This window comes from Pseudophryne corroboree, chromosome 2 (assembly GCF_028390025.1).
Source record: "Pseudophryne corroboree isolate aPseCor3 chromosome 2, aPseCor3.hap2, whole genome shotgun sequence".
Classification (NCBI taxonomy): domain Eukaryota; kingdom Metazoa; phylum Chordata; class Amphibia; order Anura; family Myobatrachidae; genus Pseudophryne; species Pseudophryne corroboree.
The window spans coordinates 206,224,417-206,234,856 of record NC_086445.1 but is presented as its reverse complement, the minus strand read 5'-3'; the positions used below and the strand labels follow the sequence as shown (position 1 = coordinate 206,234,856).

The following is a 10,440-nucleotide window of genomic DNA, read 5'->3' as shown; positions in this document are numbered from 1 at the left end:
CACTACTGAGTACTCCTAATGCTCCCCAAAATTAGTAAATCAAGTGTCTCTCTAATCTATTCTAATTCTAAACGGAGAGGACGCCAGCCACGTCCTCTCCCTATCAATCTCAATGCACGTGTGAAAATGGCGGCGACGCGCGGCTCCTTATATAGAATCCGAGTCTCGCGATAGAATCCGAGCCTCGCGAGAATCCGACAGCGTCATGATGACGTTCGGGCGCGCTCGGGTTAACCGAGCAAGGCGGGAAGATCCGAGTCGCTCGGACCCGTGAAAAAAAACATGAAGTTCTGGCGGGTTCGGATTCAGAGAAACCGAACCCGCTCATCTCTAGTTGGCATTCCATTGTTCTGCAAGCTGTAGTGGACCACAAATACTGGTAAGCACTGTTTCACTAATGTGTTTGAAATAGGCTTGGCCTGTTTTATGATAATGCATAAACCTTTATTTTTAGTTTCACAGATGTCTTCATAGGGTGGCCCGGACGGTCACATGATGCAAGGGTTCTCGCCAACTCCGATCTTTACAGTATTGCTGAGGACAAGCTTGGTGGATGGCTTTTCCCTCGAGAGGTAAAATTATTTACTACTTAAACTAATGTTCGCCCATAAACCAATAGACAAGTTTTACCCCTGTAATAATATTAATGTTTTATTAACAGAAATTGGTGATCGTACATGGTGTGGACATCCCAGTCCACCTCATTGGTGATGCAGCATACCCATTACAGCGCTGGCTAATGAAGGGCTACACCCAGCATGTTCACTTATCCCCCGAACAGACATCATATACCCATGCCCTAAGTTCGGCCCGTATGGCAGTGGAGAATGCGTTTGGGCGTTTAAAAGGACGCTGGCGCTGCCTCATGAAGAATAATGATGTGGACTTGAAAATAATGCCAGATATAGTAGCAGCCTGCTGCATTCTCCATAACATATGTGAGATTCAAAAGGAAAACTTTCTCCCCGAGTGGAATGTACATGATCATGGGGCGGGGGTCACTGTACATGATGCACCAGGCTTGGTGGGGGGGCATGACGCTGCCAGCGAGTGCATAAGGGCCACCATTGCATCTAATCTTCAAACAATGTTGCAGTAGAGAAGACAGACAAGTTTTTGTGTGCAAACAATTTTTGTTTATTTTGTTTTTCAGTTATAAAAATTTGGTTCAAAAGTTATGTTATTATATGTTTTCTTTTAAACAGTTGGCACACATTTTCTGAGGTAACAATATAAAATATTTAAGTGCAAACATGACACTGTAAAATTCCACATAACGCAAGGGGTCTTCAACATGTGTCCCTCCAGCTGTTGTGGAACAACATGTACCAGCATGTGTTGCTATGTATTTCCACAACAGCTAGAGGGCCACATGGTGAAGACACCTGCCCTGAGGTAACAGTATAAAAGAGTAAAGTGCAAACAGGGCACTCTGTAAAAAAAAAAAAAAAAAAAACCCTAATGTTTGGTTTGGCAGGTATCGGGGTACCCCCAATATGTGGATCACACTGCCGCACATTTTCTGAGGTAACCATATAAAAGGCAGCCCCAATATCTGGATCCCACTGCCCATTTTCTGAGGTAACAATATAAAAGTTTAAAGTGCCAACAGGGCACTCTGTAAAATCAAAATAATGTTTGGATTTGAAGGTATCAGGGTTGAGGATACAGTGCAAACGGAACCTTAAAACACAAAAATTGTTTTATCACCCGCTGCTCTAAAGCAGTTGTCTATTTACCCGAAATTCTGAGGATTGCGGGATTTGTGTTGGGGATTTGAGGGAGGCTCATAGTTGTATGGACCATATGGGTGCTGTGGGTAGGCTGTGTCTTGCTGTGTTTGTGTGGTATTCCCTATGGTACGTGCAAACGTGCGTTCAAAAAATGTCATCTGCCTATCATGCATGGTCATTAACTGCCTCATAAAAGTTTGATGCATTTCTTTTTCTGACGCAAGAAATCTCTCAAGCCGTGCATCTTCCTGGGCATTGAGCTCACTATCCGCCTCACGCAGGTGATCCACGATAATAGACTTCATTGCTCTGACCGTTTGTTCTGTTTTGTTCAGTTTCTTTTTCCGCTGTGGAACTTTGTAGACTGAAGGAGATGAAACAGAATGTAAGCAACAATATAAAAATAGCAGTGTTTGTGGCCTTCTCCCACCTGCACACTAGCTATACTCTGCAACATTACCATGATTCTGTTAACAAATAGCAGTGGTAGCATATACGTGTTTGTGGCCTTCTCCCACCTGCACACTAGCTATACTCTGCAACATTACCATGCCTTTACATAGATTTTGTATAGGGACTGCTGCAACTGTATTTGTAATGGTAATACTTACTATTTGAGCGCAAAGTCGTGGTCTTGGGGGGTTGCGACGTCACCGCCTGAGACTGTGGTACGTCCTCAATAGTGGCACTGATGACATCATTGACGGTCGAGTCTTCGAAACTGCTGTCCGATATAAGCAGCGGGGATGGTGAGTTGCATAGTGTGCTGGGTAGGCTGTGCTGTGTTTCGTCACAGTCCACGTCGACTGACATCTGGCGACTGGCAGAGCTGGATGACGATAGTGCTATGGGATTTGTTATCGCAGTTTTGCCGAAGACACTATAGCATAGGTCATAATATGCCCATTCCATACGCCCAGCACCACTTTTCTTGCGGTTATGGTCGTGTACTTTGGTGAATTGTCTGCGTAGTGCCTTCAATTTGTTAACGACTTGTTGCTGGTTTTTTTGGATGCCCCTTTCTGCCAGCATAAGGGATAAGTTCTTGTAGACGATAGCATTCTTAACTGTTCCAGTCACCTGCCTTCTAATTTCTTCCTCTCCCCGAATATTAAGCAGCTCTTTGATCTCTGTGTCTGACCAGGTATGGGTAGCCATGTTGCTGTGCTGGAGCTTCTGCTGCTGTATATTGTCTGTTTGTTTGGAAGCTGCTGCAATAAAAATATCTGTATGTACCCAGCGTGACTTCAGAGTGTTTTGTTTGCAAGCTGCCTCAATGCCTGCATGTGCCCAGCGTAGTGTTGTAGCTGCTCCAATAGATGTGCATCCGCGTTTGTTTGCTGCTGCGGTGCCTGCATGTGCCCAGCGTGTCTCCCCAGGGATGACATCATCTTCCAGTGCCCCAGAAGCACCAATCAGCGTCTCAGAGCGTTACTCGGGTCTGAAAACACGCGTAATAACCGTTTCCACTGCACCGTTATCCGTGTCATTACCGTGTTCTACCCAGGTAAATAGCCGGGTTGGATTCCCGGGTCACTCAACCCGTGTTGACCCGTTTCCACCTACTAAAAACCCGTGTCGATGCACGCCCCCGTGCAAAACACGGGTAAAAACAGCTAGTGGAAAAGGGGTATATGGGTGGTGCATGGAGATAATGTGATCTCCAAGCGCCGTCACCACTGACTTCAGCAACCCGGCAATATGCCGGGCTGCTGACTGCAGTGTGAAAGGTGCCCGAGGCGGGTCGCACCATGGGAGCTCCCGGGTGCGTCCCGCCTCAGGCGGTGTGAAGGGGGAATTAATGTGCTGTTTGTGTACCTGTGCACTGTACAATTTTTTTGTAATGAGTATGTCTTGAGAGCACTAATTTCTGCTGCATGCTTGAATGTAACTATTATTTTCTCTGACGTCCTAGTGGATGCTGGGAACTCTGTAAGGACCATGGGGAATAGACGGGCTCCGCAGGAGACTGGGCACTCTAAAAGAAAGATTAGGTACTATCTGGTGTGCACTGGCTCCTCCCTCTATGCCCCTCCTCCAGTTAGAATCTGTGCCTGGCCAGAGCTGGGTGCTCCTAGTGGGCTCTCCTGAGCTTGCTAGAAAGAAAGTATTTGTTAGGTTTTTTATTTTCAGTGAGATCTGCTGGCAACAGACTCACTGCTACGTGGGACTGAGGGGAGAGAAGCAAACCTACCTGCGTGCAGCTAGCTTGTGCTTCTTAGGCTACTGGACACCATTAGCTCCAGAGGGTTCGAACACAGGGCCTGACCTCGATCGTCCGTTCCCGGAGCCGCGCCGCCGTCCCCCTTGCAGAGCCAGAAGACAGAAGGAGATGAAATCGGCGGCAGAAGACTCCGGTCTTCATTAAGGTAGCGCACAGCACTGCAGCTGTGCGCCATTGCTCCCACAGCACACCACACACTCCGGTCACTGTAGGGTGCAGGGCGCTGGGGGGGGGGGGGGGGGGGGCGCCCTGGGCAGCAATTATATTACCTTTTGGCTAAATATACACATAATACAGTCAGCTAACTGTATATATGTAAAAAAAAACCGCCATTAAGTTAAAGAAAACGCGGGACAGAAGCCCGCCGCTGAGGGGGCGGGGCCTTCTTCCTCAGCACACCAGCGCCATTTTCCCTTCACAGCTCCGCTGGATGCACGCTCCCCAGGCTCTCCCCTGCAGTATCCAGGTACAAGACGGGTTAAAAATAGAGGGGGGGCACATAAATTTAGGCGCAAATCGATACAAACAAGCAGCTATTGGGAAAATCACTTATTAGCAGTGTAAATTCCTGTGTTATATAGCGCTGTGGAATGTGCTGGCATACTCTCTCTCTGTCTCCCCAAAGGACTTTGTGGGGTCCTGTCCTCAGTCTGAGCATTCCCTGTGTGTGTGTGCGGTGTGTCGGTACGGCTGTGTCGACATGTTTGATGAGGGTTACGTGGAGGCGGAGCAGGGGCAGATACATGTGGTGTCGCCCCCGACGGGACCGACACTTGATTGGATGGATATGTGGAAGGTCTTAACCGACAGTGTCAACTCCTTACATAAAAGGTTTGATGACGCAGCAGCCTTGGGACAGCCGGGGTCTCAGCCCACGCCTGCCCAGGCGACTCGGAAGCAGTCAAGGGCTCATAAACGCCCGCTAGCTCTGATGGTAGACACAGATGTCGACACGGAGTCTGACTCCAGTGTGGATGAGGATGAGACAAATGTACAGTCTACAAAAGCCATCCGATGCATGATTACTGCAATGAAAGATGTACTGCACATTTCTGATATTAACCCGGTTACTACCAAAAGGGGTATTATGTTTGGGGAGAAAAAGCAGCCAGTGACTTTTCCCCCATCTGATGAATTAAATGATTTGTGTGAAGAAGCGTAGAGTTCCCCTGATAAGAAACTAGTGATTTCTGAGAGGTTACTGATGGCGTACCCTTTCCCGCCAACGGATAGGTTACGTTGGGAAACATCCCCTAGGGTGGACAAGGCGTTAACACGCTTATCTAAAAGGGTGGCACTGCCGTCTCAGGATACGGCCACCCTAAAGGATCCTGCGGATAGGAAGCTATCCTGAAGTCTGTGTATACACACTCTGGTACTCTACTGAGACCTGCTATTGCTTCAGCCTGGATGTGTAGTGCTGCAGCAGCATGGACTGATACCCTGTCAGACAACATTGATTCCCTCGGCAGGGATACTATTTTGCTAACCATTGAACATATAAAAGACGTCGTCTTATATATGCGGGATGCACAGAGGGACATTTGCCTGCTGGCATCTAGAATTAATGCAATTTCCATTTCTGCCAGGAGAGTATTATGGACTCGGCAGTGGACAGGTGATGCAGATTCTAAAAAACACATGGAGGTTTTGCCTTATAAGGGTGAGGAACTATTTGGGGACGGTCTCTCAGACCTCGTATCCACAGCAACTGCTGGGAAGTCAACCTTTTTGCCTCAGGTTCCTCACAGCCTAAGAAAGCACCGTATTATCAAATGCAGTCCTTTCGGCCTCAGAAAGGCAAGCGGGTCAGAGGAGCATCCTTTCTGGCCAGAGGCAAGGGTAGAGGAAAGAAGCTGCACCAGGCAGCCAGTTCCCAGGAACAAAAATCCTCCCCTGCTTCCACTAAGTCCAACGCATGACGTTGGGGCTCCACAGGCGGAGCCAGGTGCGGTGGGGGCGCGTCTCCGAAACTTCAGCAACCAGTGGGTTCGCTCACAAGTGGATCTATAGGCTGTACAAATTGTATCTCAGGGATACAAGCTGGAGTTCGAGACGACTCCCCCTCGCCGTTACCTCAAATCAGCCTTGCCAGCTGCTCCCAGGGAAAGGGAGGTAGTACTGGCGGCAATTCACAAGCTGTACCTCCAGCAGGTGATAATCAAGGTTCCCCTCCTTCAACAGGTCAGGGGTTACTACTCCACAATGTTTGTGGTACCGAAACCGGACGGTTCGGTGAGACCCATCCTGATTTTAAAATCCTTGAACACTTATATAAAGAAGTTCAAGTTCAAAATGGAATCGCTCAGGGCGGTTATTGCAAGCCTGGAAGAGGGGGATTTTATGGTGTCGCTGGACATCAAGGATGCTTACTTGCATGTCCCCATTTTCCCACCTCACCAGGAGTACCTCAGGTTTGTGGTACAGAACTGTCATTACCAATTCCAGACGTTGCCGTTTGGTCTCTCCACGGCTCCGAGAATATTTACCAAGGTAATGGACGAAATGATGATACTCCTTCGAAGAAAGGGAGTTATAATTATCCCGTACTTGGACGATCTCCTCATAAAGGCGAGGTCCAAAGAGCAGTTGTTGGTCAGCGTAGCACTCTCTCAGGAAGTGTTGCAACAGCACGGCTGGATTCTGAATATCCCAAAGTCGCAGCTGATCCCTTTGACGCGTCTGCTTTTCCTGGGAATGATTCTGGATACAGAACAGAAGAAGGTGTTTCTCCCGGAGGAGAAGGCCCAGGAATTGTCATCTCTGGTCAGGGACCTCCTGAAACCAAAACAGGTGTCTGTGCATCACTGCACGCGAGTCCTGGGAAAGATGGTGGCTCTTTACGAAGCAATTCCCTTCGGTAGGTTCCATGCAAGGATCTTTCAGTGGGATCTGTTGGACAAATGGTCCGGATCGCATCTTCAGATGCATCGGTTGATCACCCTGTCCCCAAGGGCCAGGGTGTCTCTCCTGTGGTGGCTGCAGAGTGCTCATCTTCTCGAGGGACGCAGGTTCGGCATACAGGACTGGATCCTGGTGACCATGGATGCAAGCCTCCGAGGATGGGGGGCAGTCACTCAGGGAAGAAACTTCCAGGGACAGTGGTCAAGTCTGGAGACTTCTCTACACATAAATATATTGGAACTAAGGGCCATCTACAACGCCCTGAGTCAAGCAGAGCCCCTGCTTCAAAACCAATCTGTACTGATTCAGTCAGACAACATCACGGCGGTTGCCCATGTAAACCGCCAGGGCGGCACAAGAAGCAGGATGGCAATGGCAGAAGCCACAAGGATTCTTCGATGGGCGGAGAAACACGTGCTAGCACTGTCAGCAGTGTTCATTCCGGGAGTGGACAACTGGGAAGTAGACTTCCTCAGCAGGCACGACCTCCACCCGGGAGAGTGGGGACTTCATCAAGAAGTCTTCACACAGATTGTAAACCTTTGGGAACTGCCACAGGTGGACATGATGGCGTCCCGCCTCAACAAAAAGCTAAAAAAATATTGCGCCAGGTCACGGGACCCTCAGGCGATAGCTGTGGACGCACTAGTGACACCGTGGGTGTACAAGTCGGTTTATGTGTTCCCTCCTCTTCCTCTCATACCCAAGGTACTGAGGATTGTAAGAAAGAGAGGAGTAAGAACTATACTCATCGTTCCGGATTGGCCAAGAAGAACTTGGTTCCCAGAACTACAAGAAATGATCTCAGAGAACCCATGGCCTCCTGCCTCTGACAGGACCTGTTACAGCAGGGGCCCTGTCTGTTCCAAGACTTACCGCGGCTGCGTTTGACGGCATGGCGGTTGAACGCCGGATCCTAGCGGAAAAGGGCATTCCGGATGAAGTTATTCCTACGCTGATAAAGGCTAGGAAAGACGTGACAGCAAAACATTATCACCGTATATGGCGAAAATATGTTGCTTGGTGTGAGGCCAGGAAGGCCCCTACAGAGGAATTCCAGCTGGGTCGATTCCTGCACTTCCTACAGTCAGGAGTGACTATGGGCCTAAAATTAGGATCCATAAAGGTCCAGATTTCGGCCCTATCTATTTTCTTTCAAAAAGAACTGGCTTCACTGCCTGAAGTTCAGACGTTTGTTAAGGGAGTGCTGCATATTCAGCCCCCTTTTGTGCCTCCAGTGGCACCTTGGGATCTTAACGTTGTGTTAGATTTCCTGAAATCACACTGGTTTGAGCCACTAAAGACCGTGGAGCTGAAGTATCTCACATGGAAGGTGGTCATGCTGTTGGCCTTGGCTTCAGCTAGGCGTGTGTCAGAATTGGCGGCTTTGTCATGTAAAAGCCCGTATCTGATCTTCCATATGGACAGGGCAGAATTGAGGACTCGTCCCCAATTTCTCCCAAAGGTGGTATCAGCGTTTCATTTGAACCAACCTATTGTGGTGCCTGCGGCTACTCGGGACTTGGAGGCTTCCAAGTTGCTGGACGTAGTCAGGGCTTTGAAAATCTATGTAGCCAGGACGGCTGGAGTCAGGAAAACTGACTCGCTGTTTATCCTGCATGCACCCAACAAACTGGGTGCTCCGGCTTCAAAGCAAACTATTGCGCGCTGGATCTGTAACACGATTCAGCAAGCTCATTCTGCGGCAGGGTTACCGCATCCTAAATCCGTAAAAGCCCATTCCACAAGGAAGGTGGGCTCTTCTTGGGCGGCTGTCCGAGGGGTCTCTGCTTTACAGCTTTGCCGAGCTGCTACTTGGTCGGGTTCAAACACATTTGCTAAGTTCTACAAGTTTGATACCCTGGCTGAGGAGGACCTTGCCTTTGCTCATTCGGTGCTGCAGTCTCATCCGCACTCTCCCTCCCGTTTGGGAGCTTTGGTATAATCCCCATGGTCCTTACGGAGTTCCCAGCATCCACTAGGACGTCAGAGAAAATAAGAATTTACTCACCGGTAATTCTATTTCTCGTAGTCCGTAGTGGATGCTGGGCGCCCGTCCCAAGTGCGGACTCTCTGCAATACATGTATATAGTTATTGCTTAACTAAAGGGTTATTGTTATGAGCCATCTGTTACTGAGGCTCAGTTGTTGTTCATACTGTTAACTGGGTATGGTTATCACAAGTTGTACAGTGTGATTGATGTGGCTGGTATGAGTCTTACCCTGGATTCCAAATCCTTTCCTTGTTGTGTCGGCTCTTCCGGGCACAGTTTCCTTAACTGAGGTCTGGAGGAGGGGCATAGAGGGAGGAGCCAGTGCACACCAGAAAGTACCTAATCTTTCTTTTAGAGTGCCCAGTCTCCTGCGGAGCCCGTCTATTCCCCATGGTCCTTACGGAGTTCCCAGCATCCACTACGGACTACGAGAAATAGAATTACCGGTGAGTAAATTCTTATTTTTTTTATATCCCTACAAAGTACCTTATGGGTTTTTTTCTAACAGGTGATGTAGGGGGTTCAGAATGATTTCCCGGCGGTCAGGAAACAGACGCCGGAATACCGGCAGCAAGTCCGCTTGCTGTACTGTTATATTCCTCATCAGGTGGTGGCATGGACCACCACTTGAGTTGGAATACCGGGCTTGGGTTTGGATTCCAACCGCCGGGATTTTCCCGGCTGTCGTGATTCCTGTTTTGGTATCCTGAACACCGGGATCCCGATAGCCGGTAAATTAACTGTATCCCGATGTAGGGTATTGCTGCTGAATATGGTTGGTGATATCTGTTACGAATCTTCACACTAGAGGTGAACTGAGGTGTAATGACGCACACATTTTACAGCAGGTCTGTCATTGATAGGACCTTATCATGCTGAAAAAATTGCTACGGGCAGGAGATACTACTCTGCAGCTCTAAAAAAAAAAAAAAAAATGATGCATTTGGTAACCCAAAAATGTATGCTATGCTAAGAACACCTTGCTTACAGCTACAGATGTAAAAGTGGTCAATTTATGATAACTAACAGAACATCATCTATTAAAAGGCTGGTACCTGAAAACAGTAAACATACAGTTAAACCTATAAAAAGTACTGGTACTAAAAGTCTCTTTTCATACTGTATATCTGGGGAAGTTTTAATTTTGTAGTTTTTACACCAAGATGTGGTGGTGGGTGAGGAGGCAACAAGAGGGGAAAGAAGGGAGGGGGCTATAGGCAACACTGAGCCCCAGAGGCTACTTGATAGAGGAGGACACAATAGATATCCTATCTAGGGAACAGCGTGGTGGTATTCCCTATATAAGTGATTCCCAGACTGGCTGCCACAGGGCACTTGCAGGAGGTACCACTTCCAACTAAAGTTATTTTTGGTCAGTGTGATAGGTAGACCAGTGCTGGTGGTTTCCGATCATAAAATATGTAGCTAGAGAGAAGCTGATACTATAGAGTGCCACAATTCAAAAATATTGGGACCACTGTCCAGGTTCCTAAACAAAGTAAGAAGTTCAGATTATTTCTAATAGATATTTAAAATGCCAGCGTTAATATATGCTGCAGACGCAAGGCGCATCTGATTACCATAT

At 48.1% G+C, this 10,440-nt stretch overlaps 1 long non-coding RNA gene across 1 annotated transcript; it reads left to right on the top strand.

The window, feature by feature from the left end:
- The first annotated feature begins 282 nt into the window (after positions 1-282).
- LOC135050648 (uncharacterized) lies at positions 283-3,020 on the top strand. The gene is made up of 3 exons (XR_010241718.1): positions 283-379; positions 455-572; positions 662-3,020. It is a non-coding gene; the product is annotated as an uncharacterized LOC135050648 (long non-coding RNA).
- The last annotated feature ends 7,420 nt before the right edge of the window (positions 3,021-10,440 follow it).